The following is a 25,897-nucleotide window of genomic DNA, read 5'->3' on the forward strand; positions in this document are numbered from 1 at the left end:
TATTCTACCATTTGCTCCATCTCCCAGGATGTAAAATATTTTTAAGTGCAGTTGTAAAATATCAAAAAGGTCATAAAAATTAAAAATGGTTGTAAGAAATAGATTAAAAAATTCTTGCTGCTTTATTTTATACAATATTTCCTTTTCATTAATAATTACATATGAGAAAAAGTTTTATATCCCCACATCTAAGTTAGGAAATCTTTGAAGATTTTTGTGAAATTAAAAAGTTTTAACTTTTTAAGTTATAGAGACTAATTGAAGTAGATCATTCATGAATTGCCCCATTCAAGTGCCTTCATAAATTCTTCTTCAGTGAAAGATAGCATCTTGGCAGCTTCAATGTGCATCTGTTTAAAAAGAAATCAATATTGTCAGATGGATATCAAAATATAAGTTTGAAAAACATGCATTCTAATAAGCAAATATTTGAAAAGCCTTTCTTGTCCCAACAGTAATACTGAACCAACCTACCATTAAAATTCAATATTGTAAAATGCCTTAAAAATGAAAGTGGGAGTACTTTAAGGTTTGAAAAGTAAAATAGTCATCTAAATAGTTATTGTTATTGTTATTCTATATTTGGCAAATATTTGTACCAGTCCCATTTCCCATGTAACTAATTTACTTACATGCTACATTATACAAGCTTATGTATAACAGATTTTATTTAGATAAAAATTTGTCTAAGGATACCAAAATGAAACAAAGTAAAACTCTAATACAAAGGTCCAGATAATATCTATAATCCTTCATTGATACTCACCTTCTGCCTTTTTAAAACATCAATTAATTTTAATTGTTTCTTAAACCCTATCATTAATTCTCCTTTTTGTTTTTCTAGCTTCTTGTTTTCTGATTTTAACATTTCAATTTTTTTGTGTTCTTCATTTGCTGTATCCTACAAAAGAAAAATTTTTAGTACGTAATCTTTATATTTTTTAAGTAAATTATTTTATTTCACATCAGTAATAAAAATTATTTTTAACTGAAATATACATGTACATAAAATTTTCTTTGTATTACCAAATTACTGGAATTTGATAGCTTTAAATCATGATCAGGTCAAATTAAAAACTTGTATTGAATGAACTCGGAACAGGTAACAAATATTTGAACCCCAAAAATACATTTCAAGGCATAGATGAGTAATCACTAGTAAGCAAAATATGATCTTTAAAGGATATACTGGTTGAAGACCTCATTCACCTAGTTTTTAAGAATGTACTTAACCAGTTCATGGGTTCACAGGGATAGACCTCAAACAAAAACAGCAGTCTTGTTGGACTAACAGTACTGCCAGGATGGTACAAATTTCTATGTGGGAATCCTTTAAAAAGCCCTTGAAATCTGCATACATACATACATACATACATCTTTATAGGATAACGTTCTTAGGAACCTGTTTAAGGGAACAGGTATAGTCTAAAAACTTAGTAGAGAATTCATGCACTGCTCATAAGGGAGACTACCTCATAGTAAAATCGTCTTACACAATGCAAAAGAGAATCAGTGAACATAATCTCTCTGTATTGAAATACTGAATTGTTTGCTCTTTCATATAATAATAAAATGATACCAAAAGGAAATCACTGATACTTTTAATTTTGCCAGTAAACCTTCTTCATACTAAACATTACATGATTTATATAGTCCTCCTTGACTGTGGTGGTATTGGGGGCACTAAGAGCAGACCCGCTGCAGATGTCCCAACACTGGGCAGATGTCCCAACATGTCTTCAACACATGAGCCTTTGAGGGATATTCAGGATCCAAACTTTATAGCACATTCAAACTACCAGTGGGTCAAAGAAGATATAACTATGGAAATTAGAAAATCAATACACCAAAATGTATAGGATAGAGTATAACATTGCTAATACTAATAATGTAATGCTTATATTAAGAATGAAGAAGATCCCAAACCAACCTAACTTAATAATTAAGGAACCAGAAATACCTCAAAGCTAGCAGAAATGGAGAATAATAAACATGAGAGCAGAAATAAGAGAATAAAAAAAATCAAATGAAACAGTTGGTGCTTTGGAAAGATTAACAAATTAATGAACCTTCAGGTAGACTGATGAAGAAAAGATAAAGAGGATGCAAATACCTAAAATCAGAAATGAAAGAGGGGGCAATACAACCAATTTTACAGAAATAGAAAGTATCATAAAAATACTATGAACAGTGTAGCTAACATTTGGATAGCCAAAATGAAATTAAAAATTCTAGAAACTTAGCCTACCAAAACTGAATAATATAAATTCTGAATAGACCTATAATTAGTAAGGATACTGAATGAGTATCAAAACCCTTCTGATAAATAAAAGTCCAGAACTGTCTGGCTTCACTTGTGAATTCTACCAAACATTTAGAGAAGAATTAACACCATCTATCCTTAAATACTTCCCTAGAATTGAATAGAACACTTCTGTATTCTACAGAAAACTATAAGCCAACATCCCTGATCACATTAAAAGAATTATACATGGTGACCAAATAGAATTTATTGCTAGAATGCAAGGATAATTAAACATTCAAAATCAATGTTAACATACCATATTAACAGAATGGAGAAACCCCATATTGTCATCTGAATTGATGCCAAAAAAGTATTTGACAAGATTCAAAAGCTTGTGATTAAAAAATTAAAAACCCGGAAAGAAGGAAACTATCTCTACATAACAGAAGGCTATATGTGAAAAGACCACATCTGATATCATACCCAATGGTGAAAAGCCCCAAAGCTATGATCAGGAACAAGAGAAAGGCACCGATTTATGTCCCTTCTGCTTTACATAGTACTATAAGTTGTAACTTGACCAATTAGTACAGAAGAAGAAAGACATCCAAATTGGAAAGGAAGAAGTAACATTGCTTTTCATAAACAACACGTTCTTATATGTCTAAAACCATAAGAAAAAACTATCATAACTAATAGATGAATTCAGAAAAGTCAGAAATGAATTGTTTCTATATACTAACAATGAACATTCCAAAAAAAGAAATTTAGAAAACAATTCCATTTAAAATACCATCAAAAAGAATAAAATACTAAGGAATAAACTTAAAATAGAAGGTAAAAGACTTACATGCTGGAAGAAACTAAAGACAAATACATGGGAAGACATCATGTGTTTATGGATTGAAAGGCTTAATATATTGTTAAGATGTCAGTAGCAACCCAAAGAGATCTACAGATTAAATTCAGTTTTTATCAAAATCACAGTAGTGGTTTTTGTAGAAATAGAAAAATCTTTCTTTACATTCGTAGGACACCTCAAGGAACCCCAAATAGCCAAATTAATCTTGAAAGAGAACAAAGATAAAGGTCTGACATTTCTTGATTTCAAATCTTACTACAAAGGTACAATATTAGAACAATGTGGTGCTGGCATCAAGACAGACATACGGATCAATAGAATAGAATAAATCTTAGAAACAAACCCTCATATATATATGGTCAAGAGATTTTTTAAAAAAGAAGAAGAAGGGAAAAGATAATCTCTTTAACAGAGTGGTGCTGGGGAACTGAATATGCAAATGCAAAAGAATTCTTTCCTGATCTCATGCTATGCAAAAATTAACTCAAGTGAATCAAAGACTTAAGAATAAGAGCTAATGCTATAAAACTCTTAGAACCCTAGGAGGAAAAGATCATATCATGGGATGTGGCAAGGATTTCTTGGCTATGTGACATTAAAAGTATAATAATATTTTCATTAAATTATTGTAATATATTTCTCTAAAGAATACATATGAAGGGCTAAAAAGCAGATGAAAAGATGTTCCACATCTTTTAATTAATAATCAGGAAAATTCAAATCAAAACCACAATGAAATAAAGCCTCAAACCCATTAGGATGACTACTATTTAAAAAAAGAAAAAAAATAGTAGATGATAGGAAGTATTGGCAAGGATCTGGGGAAATTGGGAAATTTGTACACTCTAAGTGGGAATGTAAAATGATACAGCTGCTATCAAAAACAATAGCAGTTCCTAAAAAAATTCAAAGATAATTTTCTCTGATCCTGTAATTCCACTTAAAAGAATTGAAAGCAGTTTCAGATATTTGTAGACCTTGTTCATAGCAGTACTATTGAGGACAGCCAAAAACTCAGACACAACCCAAGTTTTCATTGACACATGAACACACAAAATGTGATATTATAAATCTAATGGATTATTTTTGCACCTTAGAAAGCAATCAGATTCTGACTCATGCTACATGGGTCAACTTTGAGTACCTACGTCAAATGAAGTTGATTAGTTACAGGAAGACAAATACTACTGTATGATTTCATTCATGTGAGGAAGAGTCAGAAAGCAGAATGGTGCTTGCCAAGGGCTGGGACGAGGGTAAGAGGGAACTACAGGGTTTGTTTTTGCAAGATGTAGAGAGCTCTGGTTATTGGTTGTACAACTATATGAATATATATAACAATATTTTATTTTAAATTTAAAATGTTTAAAAGGGTAATTTTCATTTGTAGTTTGCCATAATTTAAATGTTTAAATTTACTTAGTGGCAAAAAGGAAAGGATAGTGTAAAAAAAGTATACTGCTAAAAGGTTTACATTATTCATAAAATTCTATATTACCTGATAAGTTAAAGATGTATATAATGAATGCTAAAATGCACACACAGAAGTGGAGATGAGACAAAAAGGGAGATCATTTCTTAAAATTAATTTTAAAAAAGAACATAAGGAATAAAAACAAACAGCTAGTTAATAGATTTCATTCCAACCATATTAATAATCACATTAAATGCAAAGGTGTAAGTACCCTAATTAAAAAGTTAGATACTGTCAGATTTTAAAAACAAGCCAGGCATGGTGGCATGCCTATAATTCCAGCAGCTTGGGAGGCTGAGGTCCTAAGCAACTTAGCAAGATCCCATCTCAAAAAAAAATTAAAGGGCTGGGGAGGTGGCTCAGTGGTTAAGCACCCCTGGGCTCAATCCCTGGTACAAAAAAACAAAATAAAACAAACAGAAAACAAAGCTCCATTATATGCTGTCTATAAGAAGAAACAAAGTAATTATAAGGATGGAAAAAATAAGATAATGCTAACAATTAACATAAAACCTGAGTTGCTTAAATATCAAATAAAATAATATCAGAACACAGTCTATTACCAGGAAATAAAAGTTATAGTATTATAAGGGGTCAGGTTCATCAGGAAGTCATACAATCTGAATGTTAATATTCATAGTAATAGAGCATCATTGGAGTTTCAAAATACATGATGCAAATATTAATAAAACTAGAAGAAACAGACATATTATATATATGTATATATATACAAGTATACTTAGAATCAGTACCTCTCTTAATCCTTGATAGAAGAAGTACACAGAATATATGTAAAGATACAGAAAACATGAATACCACCATTAAGTAACTTGACATATTTGACATTTATAGACTTTTCCACCCAACAAATGCAAAATGCATATTCTTTTAAAGGACACATGGAATAGTTGTCAATTTAAGCCATTAATTTTGAATCAAAAATCTCCATGAATTTACAGTGATATAAATGAGACCATATATATTCTCTGTCCATGATATAATTAAATTAGAAATCAATAAGGATGGTTAAGGAAAATCCCAAAACATTTAGAAATAAAATGGCAAACTTCTAAATAATTTATGAGTCAAAGGGGAAAATTAGAAAGTATTCAAAATAGGATGAATAATTTTAGTTTATGGGATGAATAATTTTAGTTTATGGGATGTAGGAATGCACAGAGGAAAATTTTAATGATTAAATACTTACATTAGAAAAGGTTTCATTTCAGCAGACTCCACTATAAGAAATGAGAACAAATTTAACCCAAAATAAAGAGAAGGAAATAATAAAAAAACATAAATCATAAATAGACACAAAATAGATAAAAATCAATGAAATCAGAATTAGTAAGTCTTTAGGGAGACTGATAAGAAGCCAATTACCAATAAAATTAGAATGAAGAAGCTGGGGTGGGTACAATCAAAAATAAGAATGTAAGAGGAATATTCAAAGGATAATAAGAAAAAATAGTATAAAAAAAACTTCAAGCCAACAAATTTAACAACATAGGTAAAATGAACAGATTCTTTGCAAGATGGAAACACCAAAAACAAGAAAATACAATAGCCTCTATATAGAATGCTTCTTTAACTACTGAATAAATTGAATTTGAATTTTAAAATAGTTCCATAAGAAAACCGTAGGTCCATATGGCTTCACTTGTGAACTATACCAGACATTCAAAGAAAAACATAATAACTCTACAAAAGCTTTTTCAGAAAGTTAAGCATTTCCAGAAAAACAAGTTGGAAATTAATTCCATGACATAACTTACATGCTTATACCAAAACAAAAACAATGATCTTTTACAAATAAACTATAGATGAGAAAGAATTTATAAGAAAAGTAAAACAAGGGCTGGAGGATGTAGCTGATTGATCCAGTGTTGGCCTAAAATGCAGGAGGCCCTGGGTTCAATCCCCAGCACCACAAATGCAATCACACACATACCAACTACAGACTAAAAGTATGTTCCCATATGTACATATATTAAAAAACAAAAAGGTCTCTAAAATTTTCACAGTATTTTTTTGGTACCCGGGATTGAACTCAGAGGCACTTGACTGCTGAGCCACATCCCCAGCCCTATTTTATATTTTATTTAGAGACAGGGTCTCACTGAATTGCTTAGCACCTGCCTATGCTGAGCTGGCTTTGAACTCGCCATCTTTTGCCTCAGTCTCCCGAGCCACTGAGTTTACAGGCCTGCAGATTTTCACAAATTTAACCTAATATTATATAAAGGGGATAACGATACATCTCAAGTGAGGTTCATCCCAGGAATATGTTTGTCTTAATATTTGAGAATCAACCAATGTTATTCGTCACATTAGTAGGTTAAAAGAAAAATATATTATTATCTCAAAAGAACAAGAAAAAAGAAACTGAAAAGAAATCCTGTATGCATTCCTGTTGAGATCTTCCAGGGAACTTTGGTCAGTTTTTCTATAGGCCATAAGTTAAAAATGTTTTTATTTTGCCAGGCACGGTGGCACAACAGCCAGCGGCTGGGAAAACTGAGGCAGGAGGATGTTGAGTTCAAAGCCAGCCTCAGCAAAAGTGAGGTGGGAAGCAACTCAGTGAGACCCTGTCTCTAATAAAATACAAAATAGGTCTGGGGAAGTGGCTCAGTGGTTGAGTGCACACAAGTTCAATCCCCGGTACCCACCCCCACCCCTGAAAATTTTTTTATTTTGAAAGGGTTAGATGAATTTAAAAAAGAAAGCCAGTGGAGACTACACAAAAAGGAACCATACATAGCCTACAAAACCTAAAATATTTCCTAGTTGGCATTTTACATAGTCTGTACAGAAAATCCTAAGGATTCTAGAATAAGTGAGTCTAGCATAATTGCAGATGTATACAATGTACTGAAGTTAAATAGTATTTTTCTATTCTAGTAACAAAGATAAATTTGAATTTAAAAAGTATTTATAGTGACATCAAAAATATGAAATACTAAGTGATAAGTTGACAAAAAATACACAAGACCTACATATTAATATGTATAAAATATCGCTTAGAGGAATTGATGGCCTAAAATACAGATATTCTCTATTTGTGATTTAAGACACAATATTGTCCAATTTCCCAAAATTTATCTATGGATTAATGCAATGCCAATCAAAATTTCAACAGAAATTGTTGTGGAAACTGTTAAGGTAGTTCTAAAATTTATAAGAAAAGGACCCAGAATAACCAAGCAATTTATTAGAAGAAGAATAAAGATGGAGGACTCACTGATATCAAGACTTATATAGCTCTAATCAAAACAATGATTAGCATAAAGGCAGGCATTCAGACCAATTAAATAAATATTCCCAGAATAGATCCATACCTATCTGAGCAATAAATTTTCAACAAAAGTTTCAGGACAATTCAATGATAAAAGAATTATCTTTTCAACAAACAGTGCTGGAATAAATGCCAAAAAAAGCCAAAAAAAAAAAAAAAAAAAACCTTATGCCTTTTATCTTGCATCATAAGGAAAAACCCCAAACATAAAAGCTAAAATATAAAAGCTAAAAGATACTCAACTTCTATAAGAAAACAAATCTGTTACCTTAGGTTTAACAATATAACTTAGACATTCAACAGGAAAAAAAGTGTATGTCTATATAAAAAAATTATACATGAATGTTCATAGCAGTTTTTGTAAAATAGGCCAAAATTAGAAACAACCCACTTGTCCAACAGTTAATGGATGAACAAATACTGGTATATTTATACCATGGGTAAAAAAAGTTATTAAATTAACTATTTTCACAGGAAACAACATGGATGAATCTCAAAATAATTGTCCTGAATAAAAGAAGTCACATTGGAAAAAAAATTTAAAAGAACATAAAATTCTAGAAAATGTAAAAACAAGTTACCTTGGAATGGAGGATTGTAAAGGGACACAAACTTTCAGGGGTGACAGATATATATAATGGGTGATTATTTCATAGGTATACAGTCAAAACTCAATAATTTTACACTAAATATGTACAGGTTTTTGTAAATTGTATTACAGTAGGTATATTAAAATAGACATATTTAGTTAAAAGAGGCAAAAAAATAGTTCTGGGAGTTAGCTAAAGCATAATTTTAAGGGAAACTACCATTAAATGCTTTAGAAAAGAAGAATTTAAAATCAATGATCTAAGCCTTCAACTTAAGAAGTTAGAAATAGAAGAACAAATTAAAACCAAAGCAAGTGGACAAAAGGATACAATAAAGAGAATTCAGTGAAATAGCAAACAAATTATAAAGAAAATAAAGGCAAAAATTGAGTCTTTGGAAAGAGTAATTGGTAAATCATTAACAAGATGGAACAATAAAATATAAAAACACAAGTCAATCTTATATTATGGTAAGTGAAAGAAGCCAATGAAATCAGACCAGTGCAGTCTCTGAGGGGCCTAGAAACAGAAACAAGAGCACTTTCTGGGGAAATGTAAATATTCTATAAAGTGGCTCATTATACAGATAAGTAGGACTATTATGGTTTGGATGTGAGGTGTCCCCCAAAGGCTCACATGTGAAACAATGCAAGAAGATTCAGAGAAGAAATGATGGGGTTAGGAAAGCCTTAACTCGATCATTGAATTAATCATCTGATGGGATTAATTGAGCGGTAACTGAAGGCAGGTGGGATGTGGCTTCAGGGTATATTTCTATCTGGTAAGTGGAGTCTCTGTACTTCCTGGTCATCATGTAAGCTGTGTGCCTCCACCATACTCTTCCACCATGTTGTTCTGCCTCATCTTGATCCCCAAGGAGTGGAGCCGGCTGTCTATGGATTGAGACCTCTGAAACCATGAGCCCCTAAATAAACTTTTCCTCTCTACAGTTGGTCTGGTCAGTCACAGCAGTGAAAAAGCTGACCAAAACAAGGAGCCCAAACTCAGTGAACTATACATGTGCAATCTGCATTTTATTGTATGTAAATTATCTCATTAAAAAATTCACTCAGCTCTGTCCTTCCAACTCTACTCATTTGTGTCTTTGAAGAATTACACACATATATATTCACTATCTCCACTTCCTCACCTGCATTCATTTTTCATTTCCCATTAAATCTGTCTTCTTCCCTTATCATTCTACCAAAATATTTCTCGGTGATCAATTGGTGTGGTTAAGTACTGAATACTATTGAGTACTGAATACTCCTTAGAAATACTGGACTATTTCAAGGCTCAATCTGGCCTTGCTTTTCTCTTTCTCCCACTTATTCTGTCTTCCTATTCAATGCAGACTTCTCTAAGTTTTAAAACATTTCCTCTTGGATTCCTCAGAATAACTTCAAACTTTATACTTTTCTTCCCCAGAATTGTTCCAGTGTTTCTTAATTCAGTGAATAGTACTATCCTCCCTTAAGCTTTCCTTTCCCACAGACTATATCCAGTGTATCACTAAGCCCTATTGCATCAAACCCAGGGGCATTTAACCACTGAGCCACATCCCCAGCTCTTTTTATTTTGAGACAGGGTCTTGCTAACTTGCTTAGGGCCTCACTAATTTGCTGAGGCTGACTTTGAACTTGTGATCATCCCACCTCAGCCTCCTGAGGTGCTGGGATTACAGGCATGCACTACTGAGCCTGGCTCCTAAATGTATTTGAGAACTTAACCCCTCCCATTTCTACCACTATCACTTTAGTCCAAACTACATCATCATTTCTCACACTTACTCTTAACCAATCTATCTGCATCCATTCTGGCCTGCTTGCCAGATTCTCTGCCCTACAAAGAATAACTGTATAGTAGTTTTGCACTGCTCTTTGGATGAAATATAAAATCCTTAACACTGGCCGAAAGGATCTAGATGACATCACCCTTTAAAGCTTCACTTTGTATCACTCCCTTCACATCGAATTTGCCTTTCATTAACTTGTCCTCTTTTCTTGTCAGAGAACCATTTTTACTTAGTATTCCTTCTGTCCATAATTATCTCCCTGGACACTTAACTCCTATATAGTATTCAGATCTTAGCTTACCCACAGAATTTCTCACAGTTGCCCCTTAATTTTGCTTGATGGGTTATCTAAACATCCAACTTCTCCACTAAAAGCTGCAAGACTTCAAAGAATATATTCAATTTTTATCTCCTTTCCATCTTTCAGCTTCTAATAAAGATCTGGCCAGTACAGTACTTATCAGGCCCTAATATTTCTAAATGAATTAATGATGAATCAGAAATTATTTCTTTGGAAATGAAGTAACATGGACTTTGGTGTCACATTAAAAAAGGATTTCAAGTAATCATCAAATCAAATGTCCTGTTTTTAAGTGGAATTCCAGTTAAACCATTACTTTTAACATTCCTTCCTTCAGTGTGACTTTAGCAATGACCATTTGCTAGACCCTGAGGACATGATAGTGATTAGGACTAAGGTCCCTTCATTCATACAACACCTGGTTTAAATTAACTGACTTTTCATTTCAAAAGTTACTCTTACTTTAAAACCAAATTTGTTTCCTAATTTCTGTTAAGAATAAGTTTGTCATTATTTTTAAAAACAGATCTTTGGTTTCTGATGACTACAAAGTAATCTTGTTCTGTTTTATGGAAACATTAATATTTCCCTGTTAGATTTTTTAAACATATAGACCTGAATAATTTTAATTGACTATTTAACAATAATTATATGTTTAATCAAAATGAGAGGCAAAGTAAAAAGAATTAAATTGAAAGAAAAAAACCTGCTCTCTCTCACACACAAAAACACATACAGATTAGACTCTAAGAGAATTACTATATAATCCTGAAACATCCCTCAAAGATAAATATTAGGCAAAATAATTTTTAAAAAATCAAAGTATGAGCTGGGGCTGTAGCTTAGTGGCAGAGAGCTTGCCTAGCACTGGGTTTGATCCTCAGCACCACATAAAAATAAATAAAATAAAGGCATTCTGTCCATCTACAACTACAAAATTTTTTTTTTAAATCAAAAGTATAAGACACATAGTTTTTTGGAATTCTGAAATAAGTTACATTTTAAAAATCTGGCCACAAGTGTCTACATTATAGTACATAATAAGCAATATATTCACAAATATTATTCCATGAATTTAAATCAATCAATCATATGCAGATCTGGGGTCAGAAGTTTATATGTTGAATGCATCCAAGTTGTTTTTATAGTGTTGATGGTTTTAGAATGAGCTATTCACATAACAAGTCTTCATCACCTGAATTTTCAAGATGGCCAGATACAATGAGGAGAGCCATCTACTGGAAACCAATTTTTCTTTCTACTATTTTACTGTGTGCTAATATAAAGATCAAATCTGTAACCAGAATTGCAAATCCTGAATCACTCATGGTTACTCTTCCTTTTATTGTCTTCAAAATCCTTTTAAAATGCAAATTGGAAATATTCTAATATGCTAATTATTAAGTCCATAGAGATGACTTAATTTGCTCATCTGATACTGTCATTAATGGCCCATGAACATGAAATAGTTTGATCAAAATAGGATAAATAATCTCACAGATGATATTGTTAAAACTGTAGTCACTGTCATGTATTTGCCTCTGTTAAACATGTTGGAGGACTAATCAAGGCCAGTTCCAGTTTATTCCTATTGTTACTAATATAATCCAAAATGTATTTTCTGCATATGAAATGAAGGTGGTTCCTAATTTCATCACATGTCATTGTTAAATTATTAAATATTGTTCTAAGGGAAGAGATTCCGATGGAGTATCGACTTTTGTTCTTTCAGGTTGACACAGAACAAAAAACTAACAGCCAGTATTTACAGAATGTACAGATATTTTCATATACATCAATACTTGAAAATTCATTAATTTAACAGCTAGTTAAGGCATTGAATGTTAATCCTATGCCAAGCATTGGCTAGACCTTGGAGATGGGATCTTTCTAATAGCTCTGTGACAGTAGTTATTGAACTATGGTTTCAGAACCAGCAGCAGTATCCCCTGGGAACCTCTTTAAAGTTCCAAATTCTCAGGCCTCACCCTAGACCTACTGAGTCAGAAACTCCAAGGCTGAGGCCAAGCAATCTGTGTTTTAAAAAACTCTTCAGGTGATCCTGATACATGCTCAAGTTTGAGAGCTACTGCCAAGTTATTGAGAGCTACTGCCAAGTTAAACAGCCCCTTGCTTTCTATACTAGAAAATTGAGGCTCAGAAAAGAATATAACCAACATGAGACATGAAACACACTTTTTTTTCTCCACTCCTTATCCTGAGCTCAGAAAAGTGGCATATAATATGGGCACCCATAAAGATCTTTTGGATAAAGAAGTGAATGAATCCTCTAAAGAACTGTGGTATCATCCAATGAGGTAACAGCCCCAGCATATAATCCTAACTTGCTGAAAAAGAAAGATGTTGATTATAACATCAAGAATTGTAAGTCTAAAACTATTATTTTTGATGCTTGCATAAGAGGAAGTTACCAAAAGTGATCACTACCAAAACTATTTAATCTTTCCATACCTTGTTGTTTTGTCTTAATTTACTTAACTCCAGTTTATACTTTTCTGCTTCTTCTAGGGCTCTATTCAAGTGGACTTCTGTGGTGCTTTGGGTAGAGGCAGCCTGTTTTTGTAGTCATCTTTTATTTTCTAATTCCTGCATAGGAAAAAAATAATTTCCCTTTTTATATTTTTCACTTTTTCATTCCCCAAATTTTCCTGCAAATCCCTGCTGCCCCCCTCCACCTACCCCACTCCCACCCCCTCACAACCACAGCTAGTAGATGGGCACTAAGTATTAGAGTTCTCAGGCAATTCTTGCCTCAAACTGGTATTAAAAAAATATATCCTAAAAATGTAATTGTGAACTAAATTTTTACTTTGTTTGGAATTTTCTCCCTTTATTGACCTACAACATTATAACACAGTCCCTATTTTTTATAAGCAACCTTTTAAAACTATAGAGTTCTCTCAGAAGCCTCCCCAAAGGCCAATGTAAGACATACACTCTCACACAAACACTGTTTTTGTGTAAAACTGGCAAAATGTGACATTTAAGAAAATTCGCCAAAGGCAAGACATTCTGTATTAGTCCTACAGGAAAATCTCAATTTTGAGCAGAAACAATAATTTATGAATGATGGTTTTCCATGTCCTAGATTAGATTTATATTTCTGCAAATAACCTAGGATATTCCATTGCATACAGTCAAGAGGCCAACATGAAGAACATAAAGAAACATGAACATACTGGTAACTTCAAACTCCACCAGAACCTGGTCACTATCAGCAAGCCTCATCTCTCACAGATGTTACCTTCAGTAAAATCAACAGTACTTGGATTACTCCCAAACAGCCATATGTTTCCAACCTCTGATCCTGATCCCTTAACCTACTCAGTAAGACTCAGAGTTGTTCATTAGGACTTTCCCTCCTCCAGGAAGCCTCCTATCTCTAACCCTCACTATCCACCCAAGTTGCATTGGTTGCCTTTCCTTAGAGCCTCTAGGACTTCTTAATACACACTTATTACAGCACCTGCTACATGACACTAAACTGTCCCTTTGCTTTATTTCCTTCATTCCTTTATAAACTAGGTCCTTGAGGACAGAAACTGTCTTAATTTATTTCCAGCACTTCAGTGGTATATAAAAGGGACTAATAACATCTTTGAACTTATAAATACTTAACCCACTCTTTTTGTAGCCCCTTCAACATAAGGCCTAGTCTAGACCCTTACAGAAAGCAGAGACCCAATAAATACTGTAGAACTGAAATGATACAATAAAAACATAGTCTGTATTCTTTCATGATTTTTTTCTCCTGGATATATCGCTATATCATCTTTGAATACTGATCTCCTTGGCTTTGAGTAATTAAGGGGGAAAAACAAAACAACACATGTTGTTTTTTATGTGGGTTTCTAAACAAATCAAACTGTGTGTGGATACCATCTGCTGTCACAGTCTTCTTCACAGCTTTGTGAGTGGCAGCTACGCTAAAAACTCATATGATTTATTTCATTGTTCACATGGAAAAGGCAAAGAAGTTCATTAGCTGCAAAGTCCACGGTTCTTGCTACCTAATTTCAGCCTTCTCTCACAGACCAGGGGAACCTCCTTCCTGCTGGTGATTTTGGAACCTACTTTGCAGAAAAATAAAAACATCCTTCATTACATGATGTTTCCCCACCAATTCTTTAATCAATACTGTCCCTTTCTGGGAAGACATGAAGAAGAAAAAGGATAAAGGACAGTGAGGAGAATAGTAAAGCAGGAAATAATTTTTTTTCTACATACATAAAGCCACTAAAGAAAGGAAAACCTATTTGAAAACATTTCTGTGTTCAGTCATACTCTAGTATCGTTTACTAAGTACAGACAAGATACTACTGGCATCCTAAAAATAGAAAAATTAATCTGTTACCCTCCAAAAAGCAGTTTATATACTGCTGAACAAAAGTTTTATTAAAAGTCCCAAGTCTTGAATTTCATGTTTTAAAGAAAATAAAGCTAGATATCGGGTTGGGGTTGTGGCTCAAAGGTAGAGCGCTCGCCTAGCATGCATGAGGCATTGGATTTGACCCTCAGCACCACATAAAAATAAATAGTGGTATTGTGTCCACCTATAACTAAAAAATAAATATTTTAAAAAGCTAGGTAGCATAAAGAAAATAAAATTTAGCTTTAAAACCCAATGCTAGGAGCTTCAAGAGGAAATAATTTACCACCCTCTCATAATTCTTATATCCCTCATAAAAGACAGTGGGAACATGAGAGAGGTGCATGTATCAGCTACAGCACAATGCAGTAAATGCTGGGAAAGTGACAAAAGTTCCACAGTAATTTAGGTGAGAAAAATCAGATAAGGATAAATAACTGATCAGATCAAGTTTCAGAAACAAATGACGAAGGTAGAATAAGAATAGACTTGGAATGAAAATCCTGGCAGCTGTGGAAGATGTAGCAATGATGTAGGGTGGGAAGAGATGTGAGATCTAAACAGGTATTAAATAGAGAGAGAAAAAGAGAGAGATCATATGGCTTGTTTGTATATTCATGAAAAAAGAATCCAATAAATTTTAATTTTGCAAGACAAAGGCAGGATAATGGCAAGATGCAAAATCCTTGAATAGGAGGGTATGGGATCCACATACAATTAAAGGATCGGCTTTAAACAGAAGAGGTAGTAATCCATTATAACAGGGAGTACAATATATGGGTATAGAAGCAAAGAGGCTGGTAGATTTCATGATAGGATGATGAAGTTATCTTTTGATTTTCATTTTCTTAATAAAACAGAGGGCAAAGTCATAAACTCAGAGGCTGGAAAGGGTGTTGGAAAGTTGAAGAAAGAAGACCAACCATTAATAACCATCTCTGAAAGGGGGAAAATGTATTAGAAAATGCAGTATGCTTGAGATTTAAATAAATAAATTTAATGTAGGATTAATTAAAAATAAGACAAATCATCAATATCAAGAATGAAAGGTGTCATTATTGTAAGTCATATAAGTATTATAAATTATATTATAAATAAAGGAATATTATAAACAAATTTGTCAATGTGTTTTATTACTTAGATGAAATGGACAAGTTTCTTGAAAAATAAAGATTACCAAAGCTGATTCAAAAAGCAATATGAAGGTAGAATAGACATATGCATTAAATAAATTGAATTGGTAACTACAATACTTCCAAAAAGAAAACTCCACATGGTTTTACCTATAAATTTTATCTTATGAATTATATCAAACACATAGGTCACTCTATCAAAACAGAGTCCAGAAATAGACCCACAACTATATGCAGTCAATGCATTTTCTACACAGGTGACATGGTAACCAAAGGGGGACAAATTGAAAAAAAAATTAAACATTGACATTAACCCTCATACCATAAAATTAATTTGAAAGATAGGACATTATGTAATTTTTATTTTACATTATACACACAAACGTGTGCACACACACTCAAAAATTGTAGGAGAAAATCCTCATGACCTTAGGGTGGACAGAGCTTTCTGGAGAGAATTAAAAAAAAAAGAGAGAGAGAGAGAAAATAATGTATAAAGTGCATCAAAATTTAAAACTGCTGTCTTTGGAAACATACTGTTAGGAAAATTCAAGTCAAGTCAGACTAGGACATTTTATTCACAATACATACACTTCTAACCGAGGGATTATACATAAAGAGGCATAAGGAACTACTACAACCCAGTGTTTTTCAAACAGGAAAAACGGTTTCAACAGATACATAAGAAGAAAAATATGAATAACCAATAAGCATATGAAAAGATGTTAAACATTAACAGAAAGGAAATAAAAAACTGCAATGACAAAGTACTTCACCTTTAGTAGAGCTAAAATTATTAAGACTGAAAATATCAAGTGTTGATGAGGAGACAGAGGAACTGAACTCTCATACTGTTAGTGGGAATGCAAAATTCAATTATCACTTTGGAAAACTATTTGACAGTTTCTTTAAAAATTTAATATGTAATTTCTATAAGACTCAGAACATTTATCCAACATTCTGATGCTGGATATGAATTCACAAAATATGAATCTACACAAAATACTTGCATATGGAAATCCAATGGCCTTATTTTTAATAAACTGGAAAAAAATTTAATGCCCACATAAACTAGTGAACATATAAACAAAATATGGCATATCTTCAAATAAATACTACTCAGCAACACAAAGAAATGAACCACAAAACATGTTATAATACTGATGTATTTAAAAAACATTAAGAACAAAAATAGCCAGATACAAAAATTGCATATTTATGATTCCATCTATATGAAATTTTAGAACAGAGAAAACAAAACTGTAGTGAAAGAATGCAGATCTTTGGTTGCCTGGGGCCCTGGTTAGAAATTGGAAGTTTTTATGCGGAAGCGGTACAAAGGACATTTGAAGGAGAGTGACAAATTTTCTCTATCTTGATTGTGATGGTTACAAGGATATGTTAATTCATCAAAATTCATTGACCAGGTGCACTGGCCCTTTCCTGGGAGGCTGAGGCAAAAGGATTGCAAGTTTGGGGCCAGTCTCAACAACTTAACAAGACTCTATCTCAAAATAAAAAATAAAAAAAGAAGTGAGGATGTAGCTCACTGGTAAAGCGCCCCCTAGGTTCAATTCCCAGTGCAAAGAATAAAATAACTTCATTGAACTGTATTTTAAAAGTCTTATTGTATTTAATTCATTCCCCAATAAAGTTAATTTTTAAAAAGATCAATAACAGAAAAAGTCTAATGCTTTTTGTTTTTATAATTTAGAAAATAATCCATCTGTCACTATCAGCTGCTAAAATAACTTAATACACAATTTAAAAAATAGTTGATCTCATTTGTGGGGAGAATATAGACTTAGGAATCAAACAAAATAGTTTGAATTCTGTTTGCTTAACCACTCGGACTCAGTTCCCCTACTGTGTAACATTAAAAAAAAATTGTTTCTCTTTTTCCTCAAAGGAAAGGGTATAAGCAATGCTGCCTTTAAGAATATTTATTTGATAGAGTCCAGGATATAATGGATGACAAAGAGAGAATGGACATAAAATGACCTATTAAGAGGTTCAAAAATAGTGTAGTAATTGCTTGAACCAAGTGGTGACAAGAAACTGAAAAAGATGCATGAAGACATTTAGAAGAAATAATGCATAGGATAGGATATGAGAGCAAAGATCAAATATGTAACCAAAGTTTCAATATTATTTGAGACTAAAATAGTGATAAGGGTAGTACTTGGGTGTGTGGTGACAAATGATAAATGGCAAATTAAAACAGAATAGCTGGGCACAGTGTCACATGCTTGTAATCCCAGTAACAGGAGGCTAAGGCAGGAGGATCATAAGTTTGAGGCCAGCCTGGGCAACTTAGTGACCCTTTCTAAAAAGGGTTGGAGATGTAGCTCATTGTAAAATGCCTCTGGGTTCCATTCCCAGTACTGAAAAATAAATAAAAAGATAGATTAAAAAATGGCTCAGGGTATGTCTTGGTGGTAGATTACTTGCCTAGCACACATAAGGCCCTGGGTTCAATGTCCTATACTATCAAAAAAAAAAAAAAACAAGTTGATCTCTCAGTCACAGCTTTTTTTTTAGATTAATCATCTATATTTCTTAAACTGACAGAAGTAAAATATGAACTTTACATTTTCTAATAACTACTTTGAGGAGGTTAAAAAGAAAAAGGCAAAATTAATTTTAATAATGTATTTCACTTAACCACGTATATCTAAAATATTATTTCAACATGTGACCAATATAAAAAAATAAGATTGACTACATTCTACTATCATGTGTAACTAATAAGAATAAAAAAAGATTGAGATATTTTATTCATTCTTCTTTTATGTCTTTAAAATCTGATGTTTATTTTATACTATAGCACACCACAATTTAGACTAGCTATGAATATTAAATGGCTGTCTTTTTTAATATTTATTTTTTAGTTGTAGTTGAACATAATACTTTTATTTTATGTATTTATTTTTATGTGGTGCTGAGGATTGAACCCAGGGCCTTGCACATGCTAGGCGAGCACTCTACCACTAAGCCACAACCCCAGCCCATAAATGGTTACCTTTTTGGCAGTACAGACTTAAACTATTAGATACTATAATCAATTTTCATTACTAAATATGTGGGTAAACTGTGGTACATCCATTCACCATTTACACTACTCAGCAATGAAAGGAATGGGCAACATGGATAAATTTCAAATGCTTTATGGTAAGTGGGAAAAATAAGACTCAAAGGATATAGTTTGTGTGATTCTACTTACATAATATATACTGGAAAAGGCCAAACTATCAGTGATTTTCCAGGGCTGGGATTAGGGGAAGGACTCAACTAAATTCAAAAGGAATTTCGGGGTAATGGAATTGGTCTATGTCATTGATTATGGTAATGATTAAACAACTGTGTGCATTTATCAAAACTCACAAAACTGTATACTAAAAAACAAATTTACTGTATATAAACTATGCCTAAATAAATCTGATACTAAAATTATTACCAAAGATAATGTCAATTATACCAAAATAAAATGCCTAAAAATAGGCTCTCATACAAATATATTAAAGAGAATCATAATAAAGTAGTAATGAAGGAGGCATATTTTCTTACTAAAATCTCAGTACATGCTATATTATTATTTTTATCATCATTAAGTTTTACAAAATAATCCTATATATAGTATTGTTGAATTTTTTATTATCACAATGGTAAATTAATAGAAAAAAATAAGTAGGAGTTCATTTAAAATATATTCTTTCCTTAGATATGACACTATAAGTTTAAACAACCAAAATGTTTGATAAAATTTCATGCTTTAAAGGATACCTTAAGGAATGTAAAAGACAACCCACAGGGGCTGGGGGCTTTAGCTCAGTGGTAAAGCGCTTGCCTCACATATGTGAGGAACTGGGTTTGATCCTCAGCATCACATGAAAATAAATAAAGATACTGTGTGTTCATCTACAACTGAATAAATATTTTAAAAAATACATAGAGAGTAGTAGCAACATTATTTAAAAAAAAAAAAAGACAACCCACATACTTAGAGAAATATGTCCCTATTATATATCTGATAAGGGACATACTGCTCTATATAAACTTACAGCTATATATATCCTATTAAAGAACTGTTATTACCAATAATAAAAAACCCAGTTTTAAAAATGGGCAAACAATGTGAACAGCCATTTCTCCCAAAGAAGAGATACAAAGAGAAAATAAGCACATAAAAAGATGTTCAACATCATCATTTATTAGCGAAATGCAAAAACATAATAAGGTAACTACTTCACACCAGAAGAATAGTTACAATAAAAAACATACTGTAACAGGTTGGGCGAGAATGTGAAGAAACTGGACCCCTCCTTCCACCTGTTGGTGGGATATAAAATAGTGTAGCCAGTTTAGGAAACTGAATAGTTTCTCAAAACATTAAACATAATGTCACTAGATAACTCAGCAATTTCACTACTAGGTATATAGCCAAAAGAAGTGAAAACATATCATCACATAAACCTTGTATGTGAATGTTCATAGCAGCATTATTCAAAATAATCCAAATGTCTAAATGATGAGCGAGTTACGGCTATATGATGGGAATATTACTGGCCAACAAAAAGGAATACTGATTGATGTTACAACATGGATCAAACTTAAAAACAAGTCAGTATTAAAAAGCACATATTATATAAGTCCATATATATGAAATTTCTAGAATAGACAAATCTATTGAGACAGATAATAAATTAGTGGTTGCCTAGGGCTCAAAGCATTTGGGGAAAGAGAGGTCAGGTATGGTAACCAAAGGGTACAAAAGTATTATTTTTTAGGTTATGAAAATGGCCTAAATTGACTGTGGTTGTAGTTGTGTAATTCTATAAATATACTAAGCTACTGAATTATGTTCTTTACAGGGCTGGAGTTGTAGCCTTGCAAGTGTGAGGCACTGAGTTCAATCCTAGCATCACATAAAAACAGAGGCATTGAGTCAATCTACAACTAAAAAAAATTAAATGCATGAAATATATAGTATTTAGGTTGTTTTTGGTAAATACTAATAACTGAATAACCAAAAGTGGTGTTTATACAAATGTTACTTTAGTAGTTTTAATGTACCTTTGGCATTAAGTTAGGAAAAATAGCAAAATCATTACCCTTTCTATTAAAGTCAACTGTTGTTCTAATCCATCACATTTTTTATTTGCTTCTTCAAAAAGATTTTTATATTTTTCTATTTGGGAAAGTTGCATATTAATTGTTCATTGCTGTCTCACACAATCTTCTTCAAGGTTTTTTACTTGAGACTTTAAATCCTGCAATTCATCTTCCTAGTTACAAAATTAGAGATAGGTGATAAAATGTACATGAGTTCATATCCAAACAAAGCAGAAAACAGAAGAGGAACTTCAGAATACGATCTTTGATGAGATATTTATAGCCATTTAATGAAGAAAAAAGTATATTCCATTTTCATCTTATAAAATGCAAGTCAGATAGCTTATTTGTGTTTAACAGCTTACCTTGTAAGTCTGAAAAAGAATTCTAATTAGTACACATTTAAAACTTCTTTTGCTTTGTGATAATTCAACATCTTGGAATAAAGTTCTGTATTTATATATAATTTTTAATTCAAAATGTAACTGAATAATAGCTAAAAATAAAGCCATTAAAATATAATTGAAACTGCTCCCAAATGTCTTTGAATGTTAGAGCATTTCTTTTAAGAAGTTTTAAAATCTTACCTTTTTATTGCATTCACATACAACATTATCCAATTCCTCCTGCATAACATGGAGATTGGCTTTTAGAAATCTGATCTGTGCCTCTGTGGATTTAAATGATTGCACTTACTGTCTTTTGCTGAATTAATATATCAGCAGTTTTAAGACATACTGCTACTTTAAGAGGGAAAAAAATGCCCAAAATAGCTCAAAACAGGTAGATCCCTGTTAAGGGATACTAAAGTCATTAAATACTCTGAAGGCAAAGATGAATGAGATAAATCCCTCTCAACAGAAAGGAACGACAGGGAACTATTCACATCTCATTAGAACTGAGTTTAGAAGCAGGAAGAAAAATCTCTCCAGAGGATCTAACCTGCTCCTAGACTCTCATAAGTTTGCAGACTGAATTTATACTCAGTAAGGTGGTCCACAATAAACAGAATTTACAGGGGTCTCAGGACAGTAATGTCTTAAAGTGACTGACATAAACAAACACAAATCCTCTCTAGCAAAAGTCAGCTTTAAATCTTTTAAAGTAGCCTGTGCTCCCAAACTACCTTTTAATCTTTTACTTCAATACATAACCCAGCCATTCTAAGCAATCATCTAGAGTAAGGGAAAATTCTTCCACTTAGGTCAAAGATACTAAAAAAGGAAGATACTGAGAGTGGCAGGATAATTCAGCAATAAGAAAAAAGTGGCATTTAAGATAAAGGTCATTTGTCCTAGTTCTCTGTTTATGGGAGCAGGAATATGTGGGCATGGGCGACTGTCTGCCCATGGTCTGGGCATCACTTTCTCGAAAGCATCTTAAGAGAGACTGATGTCATGTATAACTAAAAAGAAATTAAAAATTAAATTTGTGGTTAAAAAAAAAAGAGACAGAGAGACTGAAGGGCAACTGACTTATGATTTCACTTACCTTCCCTACCACAATTACCCCTGAAAAGTTTGATTAGACCAATAAATTTAATAAATTTAATAATTGGACCAATAAATTTAATAAATTTAATAAATAATTAAATTTAATAAATATCTCCACTATGACTGACCAGTTTGCAGTTCAATATCATTACACATACAAACTTGTAATTTTCCAAAGAATCAAGACAATATTATGATTATATAACAAAACTGCTAAATTTCAAATGACAGGAGGGCTAAGTGTGTGCCTGAAGTCAGGACTAATTGTGCTTATTATAGTTCAGCATTAACTGTTCATACATACTCATTTGTCTTATTTATTATGAATGTTCTTATTTCCCCTCTATTTTGCATACAGTCTGTATACAAAATAGAATCAGTTAAACATGCAAAACGTACACATTTCTGGGCCTGGAGAGATTGGCAACCTTATTCCATGTGTGACTTTTACATGTTATAGCATTATTTGTGATTACTTGTACTGGAAATAACCAAAATATTAAAAGATTTATGTAATGGAACACTGTAACATTTTATGAAAGAAGGGTATCTTTCCTCCTATCTTTCCTCTATGATAGATAAAATGGGACAATGTGTAAGAAATACTATTTAACTAAATTGAATGCAATTGAATAATGTATGTGTTAATAATAATGAAGTCTCAAAGCATAGTCACAAATCTAGGAAGGAAATGTTTAAAACTGGAGAGTTTCAGGCACAGAAAGACAAATACTACATGATCTCAGTCAGTGGGCAGTTTTAAAAAGTTGATCTCATAGAAATCAAATAGACTAGAGGTCATCAGAGATGGGGACAAGTAGAGGGGGAAGGGAATAGAAATTGGTTGGTCACCAGGTAGAGTGTTATAGTTTGATAGGCACAGCAAATTCTTATGTTCTATGGCATAATAGGGTGAGTATAATTAACAGTAATGCATTCTATATCTCATATTAGAAGAGGATTTTGATTGTGTTCACACAATTGCATCATAAAAATGTAAAAATCACATTGTTTCAAAAATGTATAAATATAATGTGTTGATCATAAAAATTAAAAAATAGAAAACTGGGGACTTTTTTTTACTTTTTAGCTTTTATATTTTTATATTTTAGTTAAAATTTAATATAATTTTCATAAAATAATGTAATTTTTAGATCAATAATTTAAAAAAACTTAAATAGAAGTTTTTGATAAATCAAAGTTCATTATATCACAGTTAATGTTTTTTTCAATGGAAAAATATTAAAATATCCTATAATAATTTATTTGATTCCATGTGTCAAACATAAAACTAAGCTTTGAATAAATACCTTATTTCATTTATTCTTTAGGAATTTCTTAAAGTTAGACATTTTTCTCATTGTATTATTAGTTAATTGGTATTCTAACCATACCTCTTATAGTAAAGCCCAAGTGCTGATGAATACTTTTTTTTCTTTAGCAAAAATGTCTGTATGTTGTTTTCTTTACTATTAGGTAGAAATTTGAAAATACGTGTATGATATAGTAAGATATACTATAGATAGTGAGGTACACTAAAAATAATAAGTAAATTATTTGCTTGTCATATAAACTTTTTCAGAGTATTCATTATAATTTTAGTCTTTATTTACATTAATTTTGACTGGTACATAAAGCATAAAATTTTACGTATTAATGGGGTACGATGCTTTGATATGTGTCCATTGTTTAATGTTTTACTCTGCAAACACTTATCAATTCTTTATGGTGAAAACTTTAAATTTTCTGGCTTTTTTTTTTAAATTTTAGCTGTAGGTGGACACAATGTCTTTATTTTTATTTATTTATTTTTATGTGGTGCTGAGGATTGAACCCAGTGCCTCACCCGGACCAGGTGAGCACTCTACCACTGATCCATAATCCCCACTCCCTTTTTCTGGCTTTTTAAAGTGTACAGTGCATTATTGTTATCTATAGACACCCTACTATGTAATAATAGCATACCAGAACTTGTATTCCTATCTAACTGTAGTTTAGTATCCACTGATAAAACTTTTTACATATCCTTATCTTCACTTATTCTGTCCTAGATATATAATCACATCTCAATCCATATCTTTCATTACTTAGCTGATATTTGTGATACAGAAGAATCTAGCTTTCATAACTGTATCATGAATGTATCCTTAACATTTTAAAATGTTCAAAAAGTGTTTTGTTTTTGATTCTAGTGTTCAGTGTTTGTTGTTGTTTGTTTTTTGTTACTTTGTGTTTTGGTACTGGGAATTGATCTCAGGGGCTCTTTACCACTGAACTACATTCCAATTCTTTTTTTTTTTTTTTTTTTTTGCAACAAGGTCTCACTAAATTGCAGAGGGTCTCATCTAGAAAGTAATAAGTTTCTTTTTCTTTTTCTTTTTTTTTGATACTGGGGATTTAGGGGCACTTTACCTCTGAGCTACATCCCAGTCTATCTATCTATCTATCTATCTATCTATCTATCTATCTATCTATATTAGACTAATATTTTTAACATTAATAATTTTATAGTGACATAACTTACTATAGAAAGTTTGAGTCAGTCTTCTCTAGTGTACAGTGTATTCTTTTGCCTTTATATTTGTGTCTTCCTTTGTTTTAGCACAGTTTTCCTGAATTATATTTTAAAATATTTATTCCATACAGTTGTATGTCCAAAATGAATTTTCCTTTGCATGCTATATCTGTCATTTTCTCTCTAATCCTAATCTCTCTTTTTTTAAACCTTGCTATTCTCATTACTGGCCTCTCTTTCCCTTCTTTTATTTTGCAGTATCTGTTTACTACTATCCTTTTCTCTAATTTATCTTACCTCTCTGTTATTCATTTTTCCCTCTCCTTTTCCCTTCTCCTTTTCCCTTGATGTCCTACTTCTTAATCTCTCTCTGGGATAAGGTGGGATTCTAAAGCAAGTTTATTTCTGTAGAAAGGGCATGTTTTGTGTTTGTGCACAGGGAAGAGGAAGAGGAAAACTAGGTATTCCGCCTCTTTTTTTCCCCTTCTCAGAACCCAGTCTCTAAGTTTTCAGCAACATCATGCAGTGCTTTAGCATTCTTACTGGGACCAGAGATGTTAGGATCATGAAGTGTCAGACTGGTCAACAATTGTTTAAAGTCATCCAGGCTTCATGGTAGAGATGACAGATTTCCAGGCCTAAGAGATGACCTGTTGTTGGTGAGGGGTTACTGTGAGGGCTGGGGTTGTGGC

General features: G+C 32.2%; 1 pseudogene; it reads right to left on the minus strand.

The window, feature by feature from the left end:
• Window positions 1-272: 272 nt before the first annotated feature.
• LOC143410281 (testis-expressed protein 9-like) lies at window positions 273-21,865 on the minus strand (annotated as a pseudogene).
• Between the last annotated feature and the right edge of the window lie 4,032 nt (window positions 21,866-25,897).

Source organism: Callospermophilus lateralis, chromosome 11 (genome assembly GCF_048772815.1).
Source record: "Callospermophilus lateralis isolate mCalLat2 chromosome 11, mCalLat2.hap1, whole genome shotgun sequence".
Lineage (NCBI taxonomy): Eukaryota > Metazoa > Chordata > Mammalia > Rodentia > Sciuridae > Callospermophilus > Callospermophilus lateralis.